Source organism: Lichenostomus cassidix, chromosome 4 (assembly GCF_008360975.1).
Source record: "Lichenostomus cassidix isolate B80296 chromosome 4, HeHo_3.0, whole genome shotgun sequence".
Classification (NCBI taxonomy): domain Eukaryota; kingdom Metazoa; phylum Chordata; class Aves; order Passeriformes; family Meliphagidae; genus Lichenostomus; species Lichenostomus cassidix.
In genome coordinates this window covers 15,563,909-15,587,712 of record NC_139484.1, presented here as the reverse complement: position 1 = coordinate 15,587,712, position 23,804 = coordinate 15,563,909, and the positions used below count along the sequence as shown (strand labels likewise).

The following is a 23,804-nucleotide window of genomic DNA, read 5'->3' as shown; positions in this document are numbered from 1 at the left end:
GGAGAACAGTAATATAGATGCTGAAAAATAATTCTGTATCCATGAAGGTAGTTTGGGCATAGAGCAGAATAGCAGTAGCATTGGGTGATCAAAATATAACACTATATAATACAACTTAATTTATTTTTACATTATGAAATTGTGAAGTATTTAGTTGAATGCCTTTTTATTCTTTTATGTGCAGCTGTCTTTGCTTTTTATTAATTTGTTTTGGCATGGGTGAAAGGAAGAACCAGGCAAGGTACTTCTGAAGTCAAGACTGTAATTTCAAAGTAATTGTTCAACATTTGAGACCAGCTGGTTTTCACTTATTTATTCTCTTCTAGAATTTGCCTGAGAGTTTCATCTACAGTTCACAAAGTGTGACCCTTACATATTGTACTGACAAATCATTTTCTCTCTGGTACTAAGAGACAACTTGGAAGTCTTTGGTTTATACCTAGTTGATGAAAGGTTGAATTTGTGAACAGTACATTTAGACTGAAAATGTGTATTTCTGTCTCTCTTAAGTGCCTTGTGTACTAGTATCTGGAAATGGTTGTCATCTGCATAGCTTAACATCATTGTTACTGTATTGTCCTGTAGCTGTATCGACTCCCATTCATTACTTGCTGGAAACAAATGCAGTTCCTGTAATGACTGAATAAAGAAAGCCCTACAGCTACTTCCAGCCTATCTCAGTATAATAATTTTGGCTAAAATACAAGATAAATTAGTGCTGATTGAATTTAATTATGGCTGTAGAAGACCCAGTCTGCAAGGGCAGAATAACTATGCAGAGAAGCTCTAGTATCACGTTGTGCCTGGCTTTATGGGGATTTTATGAATGGTTTATAAAGCTGCAAGTATACTTACATTATTGGAGCTGGGCACGACCTAAAATAAATTTAGATTTATCATATTAGATGGAAACGTGCAAATTTTGGTCAAAGTACCCCAGTGAGTCAAAGCACTGCTTAATTATTCGCCTGGTGGAATTCTACAGACACAGAAAGTGATATTTTTGCTGCATCCCCACTCTTCAGCTGTATAGGATATGCATGAAATATACAACATTTACCTGCTTAGAGTATTAGAAAGATTGGTTCCATTGTATAAAGAATGAAAAATACTACTTTTCATGATGGAATGTGATAGGTTTTATGCTTGTGAAGAGAAATGGTATCATTTCTATACAAATTATTCCAGTACAGTTTATAAATTTATAGCCTTTAAACACAGTCATTTCATCATGTTGGTATTACAGGAGAGGATTTTGAATATAGCCTTCTTAAACCCTGGGGGCTGGGGAGCACATAATACTTGAATTGGAGTGCATTCCTATCTGCTCTTTTCACACAGCCTTGAATTTAGGAGTGGGATGACACTATGGCATTATGCTCTGGTTAATTGGGAACATCCCAGGAGCAAAACAGCAGGTTGCTGTGGCTTTATTATGAAGTACAGTGTAATTTAAGACACTATTTAAATAAAGATTCTTCAGATTTAGTGTGTAGTCACTGAAGTCCAGATACCCAGAGAGGCTGCCCTCAGTACAGGCACAGACTTGGAAGTGGAGGAGAGTTAAAGCAGAGAGTGGAGTGTGTCTGACAGAAGGAAAGGAGAGAAATCAACAGATGTAACAATGAAAAAAACCAAACAAAAAACCTCTTCAGATATATCAATGGTTAACGAGTTAACAGTTTTAAAAGTAGGCTTTAACTAGATGCACTTGAGACCTTCTGTATAGCTTTGGGAAAAATTCTCAGGCTAAACCAGTGGAAACACACACCCACACTGCCACCCACCAGGTTTATTTTTAGCTTGCTTCTCTGTCACCTTCTCTGTATCCTGGCTAGTATGCATTAAACTTTCCCCTATTATACTGTCGATTTCTTCAAACCTTGCATCTCAGTGTCATGTTTTAGTGTTGTGTGTTTTTTACTTATGTTTTTGGTAAATAAAATTTAACAAATGTTTCAGTTCTTCTCTGTACTAACCCTCAGTTGTTATAAAACATGCATGGTAAGTAACTGCACTTCCCCTAGGTGTATTCCCTTGAGACTGAGATCCATATATTTGTGATTGCTTTTTGTGATCACATCACAATTGTTTAGTTCCCCAGTGGTTTCAGGATTAGAGAGTAAATTTAAATGCCACTTCAAATAAGCAGTTGTTTATCATCCCATTAGTTCATGTGTGTTGCCTCTTTCTTGTCTTTTGAAGAACAAAAGCGATTTTGTATAAAAAGAACATTAAAATATTGGTGTAAGAATGACTTAGATTCTAGTGGACTGAATCATTTGAAGTGCGTAGATCAGCAGTAAGGCAGTGGTGATTTATGCCAGCTGGAGAGTCTTATCAGAGGAATCTGACTAGGCAAAGATACATGTTAATTTGTAAGTAGATGCAAACATTTTTACAGAAGCTGTCTCCATAACTTTTCTCTGCTAATAGTTTTGTCTCCTTGTTGCAGCAGAATAGTACTAATTCTGTGGAATATAACATATTGGGGTTTGTGTGGATTGAATTCTGTGGGCAATGACAAGATAATTTCAAGGTTTTTCCTATTGTGGTTTTTCCTCCCCAAAATAAACATAGACAATAGCTCAAATGAAAGAGATTGTCATTCATAACCATTCCTAAAGTGAACAGAGGAAATATATTCAAAGTGATGATCCATGTTTTCAGGGCAAGGCTGCTCTCTACCAGCTTTGCATTAAAAGGCAGTTGTGGCCAGTTGTGCTGTTTGTGACTCATGTTCCCCAGTGTATGAACCATGAGCTGCCTCTAGTGAGCTGCACCTTCACTCAGATTTGTAGTAATATTCCCCCTTCCTGATGGCTGCCTGAGCCCTGGCTCCCCATCCATAGAAGAGCTGTTGTAAGCATTCTGTCCCTCTATAGACAATTAACAGGCAGTGTTAAACCCTTTGGCTCCTCAACAGAGAATGTGTATGTCTACACTCTCCTAGCAAAGGCACTGCTAAATAAACCACACTGTCTTGATCTTCAAAATGCTATGAATTGCCCCATATCACGAGTAACTGCATTGTGCATCTGAACATGCCTTGAGTTCTTTGAGAGTACTGTAATTGGATTAGCAAAATTCAGGCTTGATTAATTAATCATTGTAATCAGGTTACTAAACAATTCACGATGCTCTTGATAACTCAGCTCTGAGGGAATGATTAATGGCTTCTTAGGAAGGATTAAAGAATAGCTGACCCTGCTTTGGGCAGGAGATTGGATCAGGTGACCTGCTGAGATCCCTTTGAACCTGAATTATTCTATGATTTTATGAAAAGTTATTAGCAGGGCACATCTTCACATGGCATGGTTGAGAAGACTTCCATCAAAAACAATAAGCTTAGGTCATTTCACGCTTACCCTGATTTTTAAAGTCATCATTTATGCAACTAATGACTTTTTTTTTTCAAACTAGCAAATTTTAATTGTCCTACTGATAAACATGCCTTTCATTTGGGGGTCTTAAATTATGCTGTAAATATTATTTGGTCCTCAGGATTCTTTATAATATTATAAAGTACCATAGACTCCAGTTGTATAATAAACAGTTGCATGGTTCAGAAGATAATTCAGGAGTCCTAAACTTAAGCTCCAACTACAATAAGTTAACTACACTTTCTCAACACCAACCATCATGCTGATTTTCTGTGCATCAGCATATATATGCTGCTCACAACAGTGCATGTAAATAAACATCTTTATTCAAAAATATTATTAGATGTATAGTCATTAAAAAAAAAAGACTTAAAGCCCCAGAGAGAGCAACTATTCCAAATGTGAAAATTACATAACTCTGTCACACACTATGACATTCAATGTAGTACTTCATGACATGCAACACTGGCACACATGAAAGCTCCAGGAAAAAAAATATGCAAGAGAAGGGCAATGACATACTCCTTACATTCTACTTGTGCTAGTTTTATATTTTGTGTCTCAAAATTGTCATTGCAGGCCTAAAAAAACTTTGATGTCTAATGTGTCACAAGAACAGCCTAAGGAAGAGGATTCAAAGGCAAAGGAAGAAGGATCATTCTTTGTTTGCCCTTTGTATTTATCAGCATCTTTGTCTTGTTCTGTCTGCTAGCAAGTTATGGGTAGAACAGTGTCAAGGTGAAATGGAGCTTGTGTGAGGCCAGCTGTCATCCAGACACGGTATCATCATCTAGAAATTACTATGAGATTTAGATAACCTATTGTAATATTTGTTACCAGCAGCTGAACAATTAAAATGGCTTTTATGTTACCTTCAAACAGCTCACAGTTCAACCTTAATTTCTGACCCTTTAAGTCCGAAAAAGCTAAAGTTTCCTGGCTGTGTGAAGTGCAGTAGGGATTTCCTAGTCTGGTAGTAATTTGTTACCTTGGCTCTTAATGAAATGCCCTTTCAGCTGCTATTTTCGTCTTTGACTGAATCCACACCATGGCTGACTCCCAGCCCAGATGCAGCGTTGGTTTTGTCCTCATCTGTTCTACAGCAGAGAGAAAACTGGGAGAGTGTTTCCCCATGTGATCTGTACATCCCTTTATCATAATGTTTATTCCAGTCTAGAATTTGAGTGAGGTTGTTTGGTTTTTTGTTTTTTTTTTTGGTTTTGGTACAGAGTGACTGACGTGAAGAAAAGTCTGTGTTGCAGTCCAATAAATTTTTGTTGTTGAAGCCAGAGAGCAAGGGCAGATGTTACGTGCTGTTAAGGTCTGGTTATTAAAATTATTAGAGAGATGTCTCTGCCCAAATTAAAGTGCAAACAAGATCATGTGCTGAAGTCAATAGTATGGATTTTTATTTAATTGTAAAGGTGAGGGGGAGAGAGAGGTAGAAAGAAATAGGAAAAGAGAGGAGAAGAGAGAAAGAGAGTGACAGAGAGATTAGGAGGAAAAAGATATCACCACTGTGGATCCCAATAGCATTCCACTGGTCCTCTTCTGGTCTTCTCAGTGGTGAGGGCTCTTCTTATCCAAGTGCAGGTTGCAGTCTGGACCCAGGGGAGGAAGCCCACACAACACAAAGCCCAGTGGGTTTCATATCCACTCAGGTTCAGGTGGGAGTGCTCAGGCACCTCCCTGGGGCAGGGAGTTTTACACTCTATGATGTAATACTTGCCATCTCCTGATGTGAAAGGGCCTCAGTCCCAGCAGCTGAAGTCTCTGGTGGTAGGAGTGTGGCTACCAGACTGACTCCTGAATGATCAGACAGGAAGGTTTCCTTCACACCAGGTCTGCATGGAGGGGGTCAAATGAGGTGTAATCTAACCCATCCTGCATGTGGGAAATAATGTCTGGGGCAAAATTGTCTGAGAGCAAGGTGGTTGACTTACTTGTAAAAATAGTTTGCAAGTGTGAGAAATCAGACAACCAGGACTCAGGAGCTCAGTAATGATTAAAAATCTGAGGTTCATAATAAACTGAAACCCCAATGAGATTCTCAAGCTCAGCTGAATGTGTCTTGAAAATGTAAATGGATAAATGTGTAGGACAGAAATAGATTGTCTTTTTTACCCAATGTAAAAAACTCTCAAAAAAACAGGCTCTTTCCTGAAGATGTTAGAGAAGAGAAAGAAATAGGACATTTTCTTATTTCCATTTGCCAATGCAACACATTATAGACTAGGAGGAAAAAAAACTAGGAAAGAGGAAGAAAAACTGACAGTACATTTATCTTCCCATATAAAGCCTGAAGAATATTTTTCTGTCACACCTTATTATATAAAATGCTAAGCGTGACCCTTTTTTTCTGATTTGTTCTTTAAAAAACACACACTGAAAACAATGAGATTTGCTTCAATTAAGGGAAACTTAGACCTTAATAGCTTACTTAAAACATTGCATTATTCTTAAATATCCTTTTGGTGTTTAAGAGAAAATCCAGTGTCATTAGTTTGCTGACAAAAGCACTGCCTTTTGGTCTTCTCACAGCATCTCTAAAAATACTGCTGGTTTAATCAATTCCATTTCACTAACTTCTTTATAGGGCATTGTTGGGTCTTGCTGCATAGAAATAATGGAGGAAAAAAATTAAAATAGTTAAAATAATGCACTTGAATGTTTTCCTCACCTCTTGCTTACTAAAGCTAAAAGCTGTGTGAGAATATGTGGCATGCTTGAAAAATGCTATTTTTTTCATTTTCCTTTTCTGTTTTGTCTGGTTTTTAGTAGCTAGTAAAGACTACCTATTTAGTAGTAATAGAAAGTGGTCTCACTGTAATGAAATGTACTCCGTTTCAACAATAGTTACATATCTTTCCCTACACTAACATTTTTCTTAGTTCTAAATAATGTTTCATAGATCATATTTGTTGTTATTTAAGTCTTGGAAAGTTAACTTCTACGTTTGTTTCTGTGGCTAAAGTGCTGATATAAATCTCCTTGATGGTTTTTCGTCTGTGAAGAGATGGGAAGGAAGAGGTAGAAATGTGGAAAACATAATTTACATTGTACATAGAACTATGCATTTTTCAAAGTGTTTATTTTCCCTTCCTGGGGAATTAATTATGTCTGTTCCATTGAGAACACTCATCAACTTAAAGCTCTTTAAGTTTTACAGTCAAGTAATTAACAAGAGACTTGGATACTGTCATCTGTGTTAACAGTTTTCTGATGGATGTTACTTAGTGTAAAATTACTTTGCACCATCCCTAGCTGCTTCACTGCTGCAGGAATTTACCCACCTTACAATCAGAGACAGTAACGTGGCTTGCTCCTTGAAGAGCAGAACAACATTTGGGGGAATGTGGGCATTTTTCATAGCTGTTAAAATCCCAGCAGCTGAGCTTCATCTTACCTGAGGGGTGGCAGGGGGTAGAAAGTCTTCTCTGAGGGTAACTCTCTGCTTTAACTTACTTGCAGCTCCTCTTCACACAGTAAGTGCTCCTTTACAGAGTGGGTACAGCTGCGTGAAGGGGAGAGGTGATGGAAACACCTGGGCTAATTGTACACACCAGCTTTTCATTAAGGCTTTGTAAAGCAGTTTCTGCTTTGTAGGAATAGCAGAGGAGGAGCCTTGGGGATAAAGGTAAGGTGGTTATAGTGGCTTTTCTGTGAGGATGCAGCTTTTACTGGTGTGGAAGGGAAGAAGGTTTAATGTGGATACGTCTCTAAGCTGGCTTACTTCTATGAGCATTGTCACAACTTATTTATGGTAAGTGAATTTCATTCCCAGATACTATTTAATTTACTGTCTGAAGGACAAGTTCTTTGGTGAAGGCTGCAGATGGAGGCAAGTCTTGGGGAAAAAAGAAAATAGATATGTCTTAGTTCAGTGTGTAACCCCCTTCTTTTCATGTGTCTAAGCCTTAATTGAGTATATAACTTCCCTCTTTTCCTAGTAAAAGACTTTATGCTACCCGTGTTGTGTACATTTAGGTAAAAATGTAAGAGCTACCCCTTCCAAAAGTGCTGGCTGTTAATGTTAGCATGTATCAAGCAGGTGCTTGTCCCTGTTGTACATGTTTAGGGGAGGTATTTGGGTTGGAGTCCCAAGTGTTTCTTGAAATGAATTATTGACATGTAGCTTACTGACCTCTTTGCTGTAAGATGTGAATTTAGTTGAATAAACTTAGTTTAATCCTTGGTTATATCAATATTTAGGAAGGCAAAACAAGTCTTAGGGGGACAGGGGCTGTTGATTTATGCCAAGGCCATATAAAGCACTCCAGCCATTGCTCCATAATCCATGTGACCAAAATACTGTATTGATGGAATCTTAATGCTCTGGTAAATGGCACCACTGGTGTTTAAGGAGTATGGAGGTGCTTTCACAAAAGATGTATTAGCTCTTGGCCAATTGGAATGGTATTTAAGCCAAACTTATTTGCTTTTTCCTGTTATTACTTCCCTTGCCTTCTCTGCTTGTGCCAGAAACATTGTTTAGATGCCAAATTTCCCATTTGTGCCTATCCTCTGACTGTATAATTTACCTCAGCAGTATAATTAAAATCACTACCTAGATTACAGCTGAGTTAAGTTCTTACCAAGGCTTTTTGTTTCAGCTTGGCTTTTTGTCTATTTTTAAGTGACCTTGCAAAAGATCTGTTTTGATCTAGACATTCAAACTGAGTCCACAAATTTTGACTGCATTTTTGCTTTTCCAAGTTTTTTTTTTCTTAAAGACAAGAATGACTTCTTCATTACTCTTTATATAAACCACAGTTAGCTAAATAAGCCAGTTGGGTACTGTTTTCAATCTCAAGTTAGTTGGCTTACCCAGACTTAGTCTTATAACTTGCATAGGCAAGTAGGGCAATGGTAGGAACATGCTTTGGGGTTCAAAGCAGAACCCTTTTGGTCTAGCTCTTCAGATTTATCATGTGGTTCTGGAGAACACCTAGTCCACTAGGTGATACTTTTAAATAGTATGTGCAAATGCTACCTTGTTTATACAGGGTATTTGTAAAGCCAAGTATCGAATAACTGATCTCAGAGCTGTTCAGTCAGAGGAATGTTTCAGTTTAATGAGACATTTGGTTACAAGAATTGCGGACCTAACATTCAGTTTGGATTCTTTGCAACCTGTGCTCAGAAAACTCTTTACTCAAAACTCTTCCTACATTTTCAGTTTTATGTGTGAAATTTGCAAAGTAAAGAAATTTTCCAGCAGAGTTCTACTTGGATTAAGAACAGAACATATTAAATTAATGTGCAATGAGGTTAGTTTGACTTGGTGATACCTTGAATATAACATCTACAATATTCTGAGAATGAAAAACCTGTTCTAACTCAGACTTTCAAATACCACTTTCAGAAGTAAATTGTAGTTTTGCTCATATTTGCTTCAGTCTCTTGGTTTGTTTTTTTTTTGGTAACAGATCTTTCTTTTTTTCTTTACAACGCTCTGTACAGAAGAAAGAAGTCACAATTGCATTAGGTTTTTATTAGAATGACTTTTCTGTTTAATCAATGCAATTTTGCTTTTGGTAAAATGCAAAGCTTTGATTGCCTTTTGATAAAGCTTACTGGAAATCAGTTTGCTTCATTACTTGCCCAGCAGAAGAGGAGGAAATAAATAATGTGTTTAAAAAAAATAAGGTAGTTCTCACAGTCACTGCAAGAGATCTTTGGGAAGAATTTACTCTGACTAATGCCCCAGCCTAGAAAATAAGTGGTCCTAACTTGTATATAACCAAGCACGTTGTGCTAGAGTAGAAGTGAACCTTTTGTGCTCACTTTTGCCTCTTTTTGCATCTAATTCAGCAGTTTTTAAGCAACTACTTAATTACAAGTGCATGAACAGCTCAATAGTTTTTTCATGCTGAAGTGCCTTAAACTGTAAGGCAATGAGCTTGGCCTTTTATTTCTTTCGAGGAAAGGAACATTGGTGTTTGAGGCAGCAAAAGAATTCTATTTCTCTTCTAAGGAATGTGGAGCATTTCTATTTATTCCAGAAAAAATATTGATAAGAATTACATTTGTGGCTTCAAAGTGAGAGCTGTTACTAGAGTGTCGTTTTTGGTGCTGGAAATGGTAACATGTTATGGAAGTGATTCAAGAAACAATGGTTGTTAATATAGGTTTATTTTTAATTCCTTTTCATTCAGTGAACTTAGTTGTGACACCTTTTAGATACTGCACTGCTGTCTCCTTTTAATGCAAGGCTTATGCCAGGTGAATACCATCTTTTGATTTCTGATGGGAATAGTGTTCATCAAGTGTCAGAAAAGGTGTGTTTGAGTTTTAGATTTCTTTAGAAGTTGATTTTGTTGTAGTTGTGTATGTTTGTGTTGGTGGGAGTTCATTTTCCCCTTTGGAATGTAATGATCCCTTTGATGATTCCTTGGAAAATAAGTCTTCCAGGAGAGCAGGAATAAGGATTATATTTGAAGTCAATGAGAATATCACATCATGTATGTCAGTACTTTTGTGTATTGGTGGAGGAATATGTTCTGTGTTTTGCTGCAGGCAAGCCAGTGTCAGGACAAGGCATTCTGTTACACTTCTGTCAACTATACTGTTTTGGTGATATATTACTGGCTGCATATAGAATATTTTTTCTTTGTTTGTCATTGTGGGAATTAATGTATATCATATATAACTAACCTTAAAGCACTGGGGAAAAAACCCATGCCAAATTATTTTGTGTATTTCAGGCATAACTCATGTCAGTGATAATTAAAGTTTGAGAACAACGTTATTATTTTGGCATTTAAATAATGAGGGTTGTGTTATCTTACTTCAGAATATCCACATATGTGCTCTGGGCATTTCTTGAATATAATTTTGACTTGTGTAGTATAGGAAGCAGCTCTAGAAAAATCACTGTTACAGCAGTTGGAGCTAAATGTTCAGGTGAAAATTGGTTTTAGATAAAATTAACATCTCAAAATCTACTTCCTGTCTTTTGATTCCTGTGTGCCTTCCTGCATCCCACAAGAAGGAAGTGTCAGAATTTGGGATGAAATAACTTCATGTGACTTTTTTTTTTCTTCAGATTGCTTGTTTTACTGGCCTTTCAAATAGGAGATATATTTGTGTGTTAGACTGTTGATTTCCTGAGAGTGACCAAGCTATAGAGCATGTGAGAGTTAGCAAGACTTAGTACGTTATTTAACCTACTGCTAGTTTTTGCTGGTGATTCAGATGTTTCTATTCTTCATACAACATTAATGATGCTTTTTGCTAAATTGCCTCTCCAAACTAAATAATGCTAGAGAAAGGAGCAACTTACTTCTCCTAATTTGATGGTAGCATACTCAAATACATTAGTCCTCAAATCAGTTGTTCAGACATTTGAAAAGACAGCTTTGTTAGCAGTACAAGAGTTATATAAATAATCATGCAGAAGGGATTTTCTTGCTGTTCTGTCTAAGTAGTTTCTTTGGATCTCTTTGGGTTTATGAAGCAGAATTGCAGAAGCACTCAGGTTGGAAGAGATCTCAGGAGGTATTTAGTCCAAGGATCTGCTCAAAGCAGTCACGATTAAATTAAGACCATACTGTCTGGGGCTGTAAAATCTCTGAGGATGGAGATTCCAAACCTCTCTGGATTCTGAAGCTTTGTTATCCTCATGGAGGAATCTTCCCCACTTACCCCCCTTTATGCAGTTGTAACCACCTATTTATGGCAGGGTGGGTGTCTCTCAACCTTCTGCTGTTCACTACCGTCAGTAACCTGCCTTACTTTCTCTATAGCTTCCCTGTAGTACTGGGGCTCTGCTGTTAAGCCCCCTGAAGCCGCCTTTTCTTCAAGGCTGGACAAATCCCATTTCCTCAAATCATGTTTTCTCCAGCCCCTGACCATCCTGGCTGCCCTCCAGTGGATTCACTCGAGCTTCCCCCAGGTTTTCTTGTTATAGCGCCCTGAGCTATCAGCCTTCATTTATTCCGGAACCTCATGATGGGTCATCTTTGGCCCAACATCCAGGAGGACTCTGTATCCTTGTCTACAGAGCTCCTAACCAGGTGCTCTGAGCCCAGGAGCAGTGGTGGAAAGGGTCAGTCCATTCTAAATGCAGGACTTGCTTTGCCCTTATTGAGTTTTATGGTGTTCCTCTATATTTATCTATATAACATGGCATTGCTTAATCAGTTTGTACTTTATGGTACAGTGTGTCTTGTGACCCATTTTTATGAGAGAACCCCATAGAAATGTGACTAAGAAGCTTTGATAAGTTATCTAATTTTTTCTGTGTGCTTGGGACAGGATTACAATGCATGATGGTGCTGAGACATAGCACATATATACTTTCTTTAAATTTCGTGCAGTATTATGCATTTTTTATAAAAGTATTTATATTTTTTGCAATATTAAGTGCATAAAGTATTAGTGCCATGAGGAGCGAGAAAAATGTCTTAGTTGATAACACATTCACTTGCAAATTAAGAGACTTGTACCTTGTCATAGATTCCTTTATCTACCTTTAACAAAGATTCTGCTTGTGTTTCTCACTTTTATTTTTTCTCTCTTCCCATCAAGTTGTCAAGGCATGACATTCCTCCTGCCACCTTTAGTGAACAAACAGTAGAGCTACGGATTGTTTTTGCTTTAAAACTTAGCAGAGTATTGAGCCTTGATTCCAAATTTAATGTCTATGTTTTTCAATGGCTTGCAAGTTGAGGTATAGGGTAACACAGAAAAATAAATAATGATGTTGACTGAGATGAAAAAGCAAACTTTTATGCAAGTCAAGGTTATACTCAAGTATAGAAAGCCAACAGAAAAATCAGCAATTTCTTTTTCTAGTTGGCTTTGTGGGATGCTATTAAGCATCATTTGGAAAATGTGATAGTGACAAGCAATAATGATTTCACTCTTTTTAGTGGCTTGTGCTCTGAGGTCATTGATGGTGTGTGCCATTTTTAATAATTAAAATTTATTTTAAAATTAAAATAATTTAATTTTTTATTCTACAAATTACACAGTTTTTCTCAAATTTCCACTTGACCTCAGTTCTCATTAGCATATCCAATTGTTTTTTGTTTTCTTTGACTTTTTTGGTTCCATTTCAAAGAATGTTGGAGAACCTTTTTTATAGCTGTAGTCATCAATAGCTCTTGAAGTGCTAGATTTTTTCACAGAAATATGTGGCCATCTTTCCTTGCACACTTGGAAATCTTAGTGCTATAGTGTCTAACCACTCTTGTTGGCCTTCTGTTCTTGTTTGCCTGTCTTTATTAGAAATTATTCAAACATGGTGTAATATACTTGTGATGGATTCTGTCCTATAGTTAGACTTCAAGTAGCTAATCTGCCTTGCAAAACATGGCTGGTGAGTCTTAGTTTAGTCACTTTTTACTTGATAGTGGTGGCAAATGGGTGGATACCAACACCCATTCAGGAATAGGTTGGTTCATGCAGAACCTGATCCAAGTGTTAGTTTCCCTTCAACTCCAGGGTTGACCTATTCAGCCTAGAGTTCCTCCATGGGACGGAAGGAGGATGTTTTGAAAGGAAGATCCTTTTGTGCCATGTTTGCTGCCATTCAAAAGGACCAGGGGAAATAAAGGAAGGGGAGGAAGTAAGGAAAACTGAACTGAGTGGATGTTTGTTAGCAGGATCTGAATGTTCCACTTAAGTGGCCATATCATCCTGCAGGCATTGATGCTTGCAGAACTGCTCGCTGCTAACATGTAGGACTCTCTGAAGGTGGAACAGGCGCTTTGAAAATGAATGCTCTTTTTGAGAGAGAAAATCCTACCTGTAATGGCTGTAGTTTTCTAACTGCATCCCGATTTCTGATTATTTGTTCCTAAAGTGATTTGGGTTTGCTATCATTTTATAGGGTATTTTTACACCCACTCAGCAGGAGAAGAGATGCTTTCAAATGGACTTGTAAAGGATTTTGGTTTGAATCAATTTTGAGGTCAGGAATCAATTCAGAAGCCTTAGAAAAAACTCACAATAACCACCACCTATCTGTGAGCCAGTATCTCTAAACTGACTTCTGTTTACTGGGTAGTCTTTTTCTGAGAGCTTTCAAGTGTTGAGTAAGTGAGGAGGCTGTGTTGCTCACTCTACCAACACTGTATTGACTCAGCAGTATTTCCCTATTTACACAGTGGGCAATTTCAGTTCATTATCCATAACAAGCTTGTGTTGATGCTCTTCCTAGTTAGATATTTTTGTGCATATTGGCGTCTACAAATTAAATGCTCTATTTTTGACAGATTGGAAAATGTATGTAATTTCTCAGCACTTTTAGTCCCCTGCTCCTTCTCCTCTGACTCTGCATTTTTTTCTTAAGCAAGTAGTCCTTTTTTTTTTTTTTTGTTGAGAAGGGAAACAAATAGCAATACACATTACAGCAATAAAAAAAAGTATAGTTGATTTCATTATGTGGGAACTTGGGAAAGGAAAAGTGCTTTATCTCCTTTCCAGGTGGGAATTCCAGTTCCGGGAGGATCAAGCTAAAAATACATTGGATAGACTTTTTTTCTATATTGCATGATTCCCCACCCACTGAATTCCAGGGATTGTCCCTCTTATAGGACATGTAAATTATTTTGTATACCCTTGTATACATGTAGTATTTAATTAACCTTATGCTTTGAAACAAATTCTGGCTTGTAGAAGAATCAGCTGTTTTCTGAGACAAAATGGTCAAACAGAGTCACTGCTGACAGTAAAAAAGTCCAAGAGCAGCCAAATGACTGAAAGCCAAATTTGCCTTTTAAAGTCCAACAAAGTACTTTGTGTCAAAGGTAAAACCAGCTGATGCACTCTTCTTCTGTTAGCACTCACTGTTTCTCTTGAGATGGAAATAGGAGTGATAGAGCATAATACATTTCCCTACCGAGGTGAGAAAGAGGTAGCATCTTAATTCTACTAACATCACGACCTTAAAATGGTATTTAGTGCTTTTGATGCGTGTGAAAATATAGGGGGAATTTTACAAGGTATCCTAAGAAAATGAAGAGCATGCAAAAATCTGCAAGCAAAAAAAAATCATGCAAGGTTTGCAGACTATTAGTCCTGCAGGCTTTGATTTTTTTTTAAATTACTCTTCTAAGGTCTTGTCCAGATATGTGAAGATACAAGGTTGTAAAGAATAGCATCTAAATTCCCTAATTTTTTTTTTTCCTTTACTTCAAAATATCATACAGTCATATTTGGGATTTGAAGGTGACTCTGGAGGTAACCTAGTCCAACCTTCCTCAGAGCACAAACAGCTGGAGCTGATTGCTCAGGTTCATGTCCTGTTGTGTTTTGAGTGTCACCAAGGAGACTTCATTATTTCTCTGAGCAGCCTTTCCCCAGAGATCTCAACCACCCTCACAGTGAGTAAGTGTTCTCTTATGTTTAAGTGAGGGTTTCTATATTTCAATTTATGCACATTGTTTTTGGTTGTTCTTCTAGATACTGCTGAGGAGAGTCTATCCTTTCACCGCCCAACATCGGATATGATATTTGCATGCTATATATATATTTTATATATTTTTATATATATACACATATGAAAATAAGTCGGGAAGACTGCCCTGAGTGCTCTCTTGAGGTTCTTTGCTGAACTCTTGTGTATTTCCCATGCCTCTCCTGTAATGGGGAGTGCAGAAGTGACCCCAGCACTCCAGGTGTGGCTTCCCCAGAGCTGAGCAGAGGGGGAGGCTCTTACTTCCCTTAACCTGTTGGCATTGTTGTACATAATGAAGCCTGGAATCCTTTGCTTCCAGGGCACAAGCTGGCTTGTGTTCATCTTCTTGTCCATCAGGACTCCCAAGTCTTTCTCCTTGAATTCTTATGCATTTTATATACTCTTCTTGTACATTAGTCTTGCACAGCCACGTATTTCTGAATCAGGCAGAGCATCACATAGCAGTTAAGTGGTCCAAATCCAGACAGGAACTGGGGGTACTCAGCCCTGCAGGATGTACTTGACAATTAGCCTGATTGGGTCCTTAGAAAAGGTCTGGCTTACCAAAAATAATGTCTCAATGGGCTACTGGTAGCAGTTGCTGCATGATTTTCTTTATTATGTTATGTTCTGAATTATTTTTAAAAATATGTTGTTTTATTGCACAATCCCTCTTTCAATACTACATGTAACTTCCATAAATGTTTCTAAATTCTGCCTATAAAATATCTATACATTTCATACTTACAATAGGCTGTCTGTATACTCTAGGATGAAGATTCTGCAGGAAGTGCAGTAGAATATTAAAGCTTTCAAGCATCAGTAAGAGTTTGGGGCAGTTACTCTTTTGCAGAATCCAGTTATTCCCAGGATTAGATCCTGGAAAGAGTGATTAACCAAAAGAATTTCTTCTGCACTTTTCCTCTTTTCTCAAATGATCTATATGGATCTTGGTTAAGTTAACTTTAACTAAATGTATTGTGAAGTTAGAATATTTTTTACTCAGTCATGGTAAGTTCTTTTTAAGTCTTGAATATTGCTCTGGGTTACTCAAGCACTTCATGTCACAAGGTATCAGGGAATGGCAGTGCAAGATCTGTGACTGTTCCTGCTCTTAACTGTGCAGAGGCAGTATTAGCCTCTGTGAGGAAGACTGAGATGACACCCTTTTCTCAAAGGCTACTGCTTTCTGTCTTCAAACTGTATTTCATTTAAAGGTTTGCATGTGTTTTAATTCTTGAATCCCAGGGACAACATTTTCAATGTCTGAGCCCATTAAAAAAAGGCAAGAAATCTCCTTTGCTGCAGTACTGTAAATAACCTTTCCTTCATCTTTGACTGGGCTAGTGTTATTTCTGATACCACTTTTGCCATTTAACCAGAGTTTCATATGGAGTTGAGTCATCTGACCTTCGTCCTTCTGGACAGCATTTTAATACATATGTGATTGTGGCAGTGGTTGTAACTGCTGAAGTTGAAAAATTTTGGGAATTGGGCAATCAGATTAAATATTCTGAACTAAAATTTTGATAACACTTCACATACTATGCTGCCTTCCATTCTTTAGTGTTCTGTCATTGTAGCTGGCAAGAGGGAAGAAAGGAAAACCAATATGTTCTTATTCACATGGCATTAATTGAAATTCAAGCATAGGATGGCAGAAAGGTAACATCTTGCTGGAAGTTCAGGTTTACTTACTACTGTAAATGAAAATACCGGTACCAAAAGAAACTGTAAAACTAGGACTTCATAAATTGTTCTAGCCAAAAAAGGGCACAGATAAAAGGTTGCTTCTGGCATATTTTACAAGACTGTATTCTGACTGTGGGTGGTATATTTAGTGTTTTGGTAAATTAGTATAGTACAGACAACACTGAAAGAATATAACACTGTTTTTTCATAAATCAAGAAAAGGGTATGATTAAATTCAAGTGCTTAAAATTGCTATGGAAGTATTTACTTTTTGAATATTTAATGTTTTTATATTTGACTGGCTATTAGATTATGTTACTGTAATGGTAAATATTAAGTGGTTGGAGGATATTGTCTGTTTGCATAAATGTGCAGCTTCATTGAAGGAACAAAATGGGTGTGTTTTTAATACAGGGCTACTGCTTTCTAGGATTAACTTTTTTTCCCCACAAAAAACACCTACTATTCTTTGTGTATTTCCATTTAATTTTTATTAGGTGTATAGCTATATTTGGGTACTCACACACTGAGCTTGTGCAGCTTGATGAATTTTTCCATTTCCCATTTTACTGCACGTTTATGGTGCTATTGTCAACCTCCATTATGCTAGTCTGACAAACCACTCTTCCCCCTAAAGACCCAGTCTATAGCTTTAGCTTGGGCCATAAATATATACACAGCTGTGCAGAATTTAGTTTAAGCCTTCATAAAGCATGATCACAGCTCCAGGAGGAGGTAAGAGCTGAAATATATACATGGAGGTAAGGGGAATGAAAAAGACATTGGTGAGATTGAAAAGAAGAACTGATGGGTTGAAATAAGGGTGTTCAGTGTTTTAGCTTTTTATCTCTTATTTCTTTAATTGATGTCTTGGAGGCATGGTGGGAATACAGTAAATCAATGCTTTTGTGTTGGAAGCAGTTTTTCTCCGTACACGTAATTTTATGATTTTGTGGATCTAACAGGCTGCTAAGTGGCTTTTACAGAATATTAAGTGTGAGGATAAGAAGATACTGTAGATATTAGACACAAGTACAAAATGAAGGTTGTCACAAATGTGCTGATGATCATAATTGTGAAAATAACAGGAAATGACCATGGCTTGTGCAGTTAAATGACAAACATATTGCAACACACCATTTCCAACATCACCTCTTCATATTTTGCTTGTGCACATTATTATGTATTTTGGTTTGCTGCGTTAGCTGCAGAATATTCTTCAAAGAACTCCTTGTATAGGTCATGCCAGACTGAAAGTGATGAATGAGACAGATGGAGATTGAAAGGTTGAGGTGACAATATAGCAGTGAATGTAGATCTCAGCATCACGTTGATGCAGTTATTTATTTAGAAAGCAAATAAGACCTAAAAATGTTTGCAGGTGAATAATCTTTTAATGTATGTTACTTATCAAATGATCTTTAAGTTATTTCAATAGCAGTTGGGGGTGTTTTCTAAATAATTCAATAAAGCATTAAGTGATGTTTTTAAAACTGACAGCCAAAATAAAAAAGCAATGTGTAATAGTTTTAGGAGAATCTTTTCAATATCTGTTTGAATTTATCTCATCTATTAATGTGAACAATAAAATATACAAAACATCAGTCATACCTATATTATTACAGCACACATAGATGTGAAGTTCTGCATGTTCAGTTTTAGCAGATTTTTGGAATGTATCATTGGATAGTAATAGATTGTCAGCTTTCAAAATGCAACTGATATGTTCTTGCTGACTAACAGGCTAACAGAGTGTGTAATGATTCATATAGAAAAGGATAAACCTGCATTTTAGTACGCAAGAAATTCTAATTTAAAAGAACTTGCACAAGTTGTCAAAACCCCCACAATGAAGAGTTAACAGCTCCTGCTCATCTGCAATGAAGTCTATTCTAAAGTCTTCATTAAAGAAGAAAGCTACAGATGGCAAATTATGGTAGCTGTGAAATAAGTTTCCTCAGGGGCACTTGGAAACCTTGTAGTTTTCATTTTTTATCAGAGGAAGTGATGGTCAGTGTCAACAAAATGCAGTTTGGTATTTTTTTTGCCTTTCTCTACAATTTCCTAGGCTTGCTTATGGTTTTTGGGGTTTTTTTGTGCGTGGGCTGTTGTTGATGGTGGGATGGTTTTTTTTTCCTAATGTTATGTCCAATAAAGTTGAGTCCTTTCCTTGATAAAATTATCATTGTACAACTATTGATATTTCACAGGCAAAAGATTTTCTAAATGGTTTACTGAAGCTCCTCAGATCTAGAGCAAAGAAAAAGGGTTGTGTATTAGAACCTTATATTTTTATTAGACAAAAAAGGCTCTTGCCATTTATTCTTTCTGGAATTGGATCACTTTTATTTCCCAAAATTTTCTTATTTCAGTGTGGAATTTTGCCTGTACAGAAATTGTGGTTTGCTAGAAGTACTGCTTCCTAGTGTAGAAGTCAACAGGATTGTGTATAGGCATAGGATGTTCTCTTAAATCTCTGAGGACTTTATTGAGACCTTAATATATGAATCACTCTGTCTCTGTATCTAGTGCCAAAAGGCTTTTAAGATGTATTGCTATGAGTTTAATGTGAAGGGGATCACTGTCTGTCAGATCTGCTACTCTGGAACAGGTTTTGCTGCTGTGCAGTTACCATCAGGGTGTACAACAGCCAGCTGTAGAAACTCTTGGGTTTGTGTAGGACTTCTGCTTGGGGATTCCTCTGTGTCTGAGGTGCAGCACTCCAGATTCATAGTTTAGAATATTTGACTGATCTGTTATTCACACTGCTTCTTTAATTTACCCCATTCTCTCCACTCTAGGCCCTTTTGAGGATACACACTGCACACAAAGTATTTGAGAAGAGTGGCAAAGAGATATGTCTGGTCCTCCTGTGCTTGATGGAGCATCGTACCTTTTCTATTGCAGGATCTGAAAACAACAAGAACAGCTCACAATCATGCTAAATATTTCTCTTGGAGAAAAAGGAATTTTCAAATGAGATGATATTTCAAGATATTTTAATTCAACTTTTCTTTTTCCCCTTTATAGTTATAATTTGATGCTGAAAGATTTCCTTAAATAGCTTAGAAAAGGGCAACTTGAGGATTTTGTTTGAAACTTGCATGTAGCAGGAGTGTGAACATAAGCAGGCAAGCAAAGATTGAGAACATAAATGCATAGAAATTCTTATATCTTGCAGGGCATGATGATTTGGTGACAAATACAGATAGCCCAGAGTCAACAGGGCTTCGTTAGAAACGGTGCACTTAAATGAAGCCTTATAAAAGGCTAAAACTCTGCTTTGTGTCACCAATGAAGAGCTGTTTGACATCTCATGTGTTGAAGTTTTGAGGTATTGACTCTAATATTAATACAGACAGGCAACTGGTAAGTATATGGAGCATATTAATATCTTCAAAGAAAGGGAAAAATTTACGTTCAGATTATATTTGTAGAGACAATTTTGTAATGGAGTAAGAACGAAAAAAATGGAAAGAGTGAAATAATGTAGTACAAATCCACATAAGTGAAACTGACAATTTAGAAAATTGTCTTCAGTACATATTTTCCATTAATTTAGTGCTTATTTGGAAGTATGTTGCCATGATTTTTTGTCACAGTTTCCAACTGAAACAAGCAAAATTTTGACGAGACTAGAAGCTATTACACACTTTGAAATCTTATATTAAGTACAGTAATATTAGTCGTAATGGTAAGAATCATTGAGAGATTGCTATAATTTGTTTGGATCTATGATCTATTATTGTCTTCAGAAGTCTTAAATTTTGGAAAATATCTATATATTTCAGTTATAATTCATTAATTAGTAGGCATTTAACTTCACATTTTCCCTGGGAATAGATTAACTTAAGATAGCTTTTTCTTCAATCACTTCAAATTTCTCACTGCCTAAAAACTCTGTGAATTTTAAAGTCAGCTGGCGATTTACTGAGAGAAGGATTCTGGTAGCTTTTTTAGATGGATTGTCAGAAGAAAGGGCCAAACATCATGTGCCACTGGATCTTTGTGCAGTTCCTGGAGCACTCATGGAGTCTAAGTTTAACCTCTGACAACCTTGTTTGCATGAGTTCTATGAGGCATTTTCCACTGATGAAACTAAGTTTAGGATTTCAATTTAGTTCAATAATACTAGTTAGTGTTTGGACAGTTGGGATTGTAGTATAAACTTGCCAAAGAACAGCCCTGTAGTGTGAGTAGAGGCACTGCTTCCCTGACTGAGAGTTGCCTTTGGTATGTTTGGTATGCTTCAGTATTTCAGAGAAGTTCTACAAACAAGACGAACAATGAGAATTTCTTTTATTTACATCTACAGGGTACAATTATACATGATTTTGTTATCTTAGGAGCTCTTTACTTTTCAAGCAAAGCACCCAACACTGCTTATATCAACACAAAGTTCATATTTTGAAGAAGTGACTTTATAGATGTGTGAAAAATCCACAAGTGCCTGCAGTACACACATGTATGTTAAAAGAAAATGCCATTCAGGGGAGTGTAGTAACAGTGGTGTATGGTACAGTGTCATTAGCAAAACTTGTATCTATTCATTCTCATTGTCACTTTGCAGATTTCTATTTAACAGCAAATAGACAATCATAGTAATTCTGTCCTGAAAGTAACACAGCAGTCATTTTGGAGTTTAGTGACTCAGAGGAGTGACCTTGCTTCTTTCTATTGTGGTGTTTTTAATATAAATGTTCTTGACACAATGGCAGTGGTGTATGTCCTTTCCTAAAAGGTATTCTTTGCTCAAGTAGAGAATCCCTTAACAGTGAGTAACCCTGAAGTCATTCTTAGAATCTCTTCAACCATCTGTCCCTGGAACTTAGGAGACAGCTTGAGATGCTGTTGTTAACCCTATGGTGGGAATTTGTCAGTGGTCATGATTCGGACTTATTTTTTTTTTGAGTGGGGTAAGGCTTTTTTTTTTTTTTTTTTCCCCTTTGGTAATATTAGTTATTAAAAGAAAGGCACTTGCATCAGAAATAGACAATTTTCTGGGACTTGGTTATTGATGATAACTGCTTTTCCTGTTCTGCCTGTAGAAGATTCAAGAAGGGTTCACTATTTATTCTGTCTGCTTACCAGTTATTTCATAGAGAAGACCTCAGATTACTGATATTTTTATGAAACTACCCTTTTATTGGTATGTTAAATGAGTCTAGGAAGAGTAGCTTGTAAGAAGTTTTGGGTTATTCTTCAAGAAGTGGGGAAGAATACAGCAAATGAAAATTATTTGAAGTTCTTTGTGGGTGGTTTCATAAAGGCAGGTTGACTTTCGAATGACAACTGAATGAAAGTCTCAGTATTTCCTCTTTCATGCTGAGTATTATTGAAAATTAATTAAATCTAAGAAAATCTTTTCAAGTATATATAGCTATCCTAATCAAAATCAGTTTTTTTCCTTCAAGTGAAATGGCACTGAATAGAGACCTAAGGACTTGTGAATGCTTTGAGTATGTCAGAAAATTTTGCCTGTTTAGCCAACAGCTATAATCCATCTTTGTGCCTCAGTGGATCACCTTTGGGGTAGGGCATCAGAAATTTTTCTGGTAATGACTCATCCCAAAATTCCATTTGGAAACCTCTGAGGAGTCTCACACTCTTTTGCTCTTAGTATGTTTGAGCTCTTGCAGCTGTGAAAAATAGTAAAACAGACCTATAAAGGAAGCTGATGGAATGAACCAGAAGGGAGCAATGGAGAGTTCTTTCCACCTACCCTGTGTTTAGGCTGAGACTGGAGTTTAACTTGTGGTCCAATTTACTAGTCAGTTCTGCTGTTTCTGTTTGCCACTTCATTATTTTGTGGTTGGGAGTTACAAATTAATACATCCTGTATGGAGTCAAAGATGTTCTCTTCCAGTAATGCAAGAAGAAATTGTATTGTTGAGACATAAAGTTACGATTATAGCTTAAATACATGTCCTTTTTTCACTTCAAAAATCCAGCTTGCAAATCCATTAGAATATTTGCTTCCCTCTGTCAGAAAACAAGAGTTGTGGAGATATGTGTGTTTTGTATTAAAATGCTTCAAATCCTTACTTAATAAACTTGAATGCATCATGCTTTAAGTGAACACAGTAAATTTCTGCTGTTCTTATCTGAAGAATCAGCATTCAGTACCTTTGCCAACTAATTTCAGGAAGTTTGAGATACCTACAATGTAGGATTTTCAGGAATGTGTTTATTGTCCTCCTTTTTAATATTCATTCCTTTCCCATCCAGTTACTCTTGATCTGAACCTGTGCTCTTTTTACCTGCTAGGCTGCTTTTTCTCTCCAGTGAAGGCCCTTGTTATGCTTGGAAGTCTGCAGGGTGATGCTGCTCTTCTGATCTTTGGCACTGTGTGGGTGTAGCAAAGGCAGGGAGAAAATTTCCATGTTGTTTTCATAGCAGGCACATGACACCTAGAACTGAATCAGACTTTTAAACAGGTTAGTTTATTTTCAGGGATAATTAAGCTCAAAAACTTCATGACACTTGTGAATCTAGTTTTGTTGATTCTCAGTGGGGAAAAAAGAAATCCAATGAGTTTTGAAGCTGTATTTAGAGAAAAGGAAAGATAATTTTCTTTGAAAAAATCTTTCATATTGTGTTGCCAGTACTTGTTGAATATCCAGCCTAAAATTAAATAAAAATCTTCTAGCAAAAAATTTAGAATGAAATCAATTGTAAATATACAGAAGGGACAGAAGTTTTACTTGCTAAATATAACATATTCATATTTCAGGAGATGAAAAACACCAAATATTTTCAAAAGTGTTTTTAACGGGAAATCTTTTACTTGGAGTCAAAACAAAGAAAGCACTGAAATGTTGGGATATTCTATCAAAAGTAGATTTCTATCAAAGCTGTTGCTCAGTTCTTGCTTCAGCCTTTCCACTGATGGGTAGGAATAAGAGTTCATCCTACAATAAATAGAAGGGATCAAACAGTCAAACATTGTGATTATTGGCTTACTCCAGTTTTAAAGGTTTTGCAAATTATTTTATGCTAACACTGATGACTTTTCTGGATGCATGCATGACTGCAAAAGTAACACATGCTCTCTTTCCAAATGTGTGGGCTGAATAACTCTTTTTATTTTGATGTTCTTTTAAAACCCCTCAGATCTCTCAGCTCATGTTTCTCTTAAATGTAAGTTGGTGTGTGAATGAAAACGTTGGCTTCCATTAAGCTCCATATTAAAAAAAAATCACATGGCACTCAACGCTGTAGCTTAAAGAAGTGAAGCACCATCAAAAAGAAGTAGAATTATCTGTTACTGAAAAACTGAAAAGACAGCAACAGCATCCAACTTCTAGTAGGCAGACACCTGT

At 36.8% G+C, this 23,804-nt stretch overlaps 1 protein-coding gene across 5 annotated transcripts in view; it reads left to right on the top strand.

Moving 5' to 3' along the window:
* The window catches only part of GRID2 (glutamate ionotropic receptor delta type subunit 2), a 673,340-nt gene that overhangs the window by 54,129 nt on the left and 595,407 nt on the right, over positions 1-23,804 (top strand). Inside the window, exon 1 of one of the 5 annotated variants that reach the window (XM_085058013.1) lies at positions 7,023-7,146. The exons of the other annotated variants lie outside the window; for them this stretch is intronic. The gene's annotated coding sequence lies outside the window, so the exon portion shown is untranslated. Of the gene's footprint in view, positions 1-7,022; positions 7,147-23,804 lie in introns of those variants that run through there. 5 annotated transcript variants of the gene reach the window in all.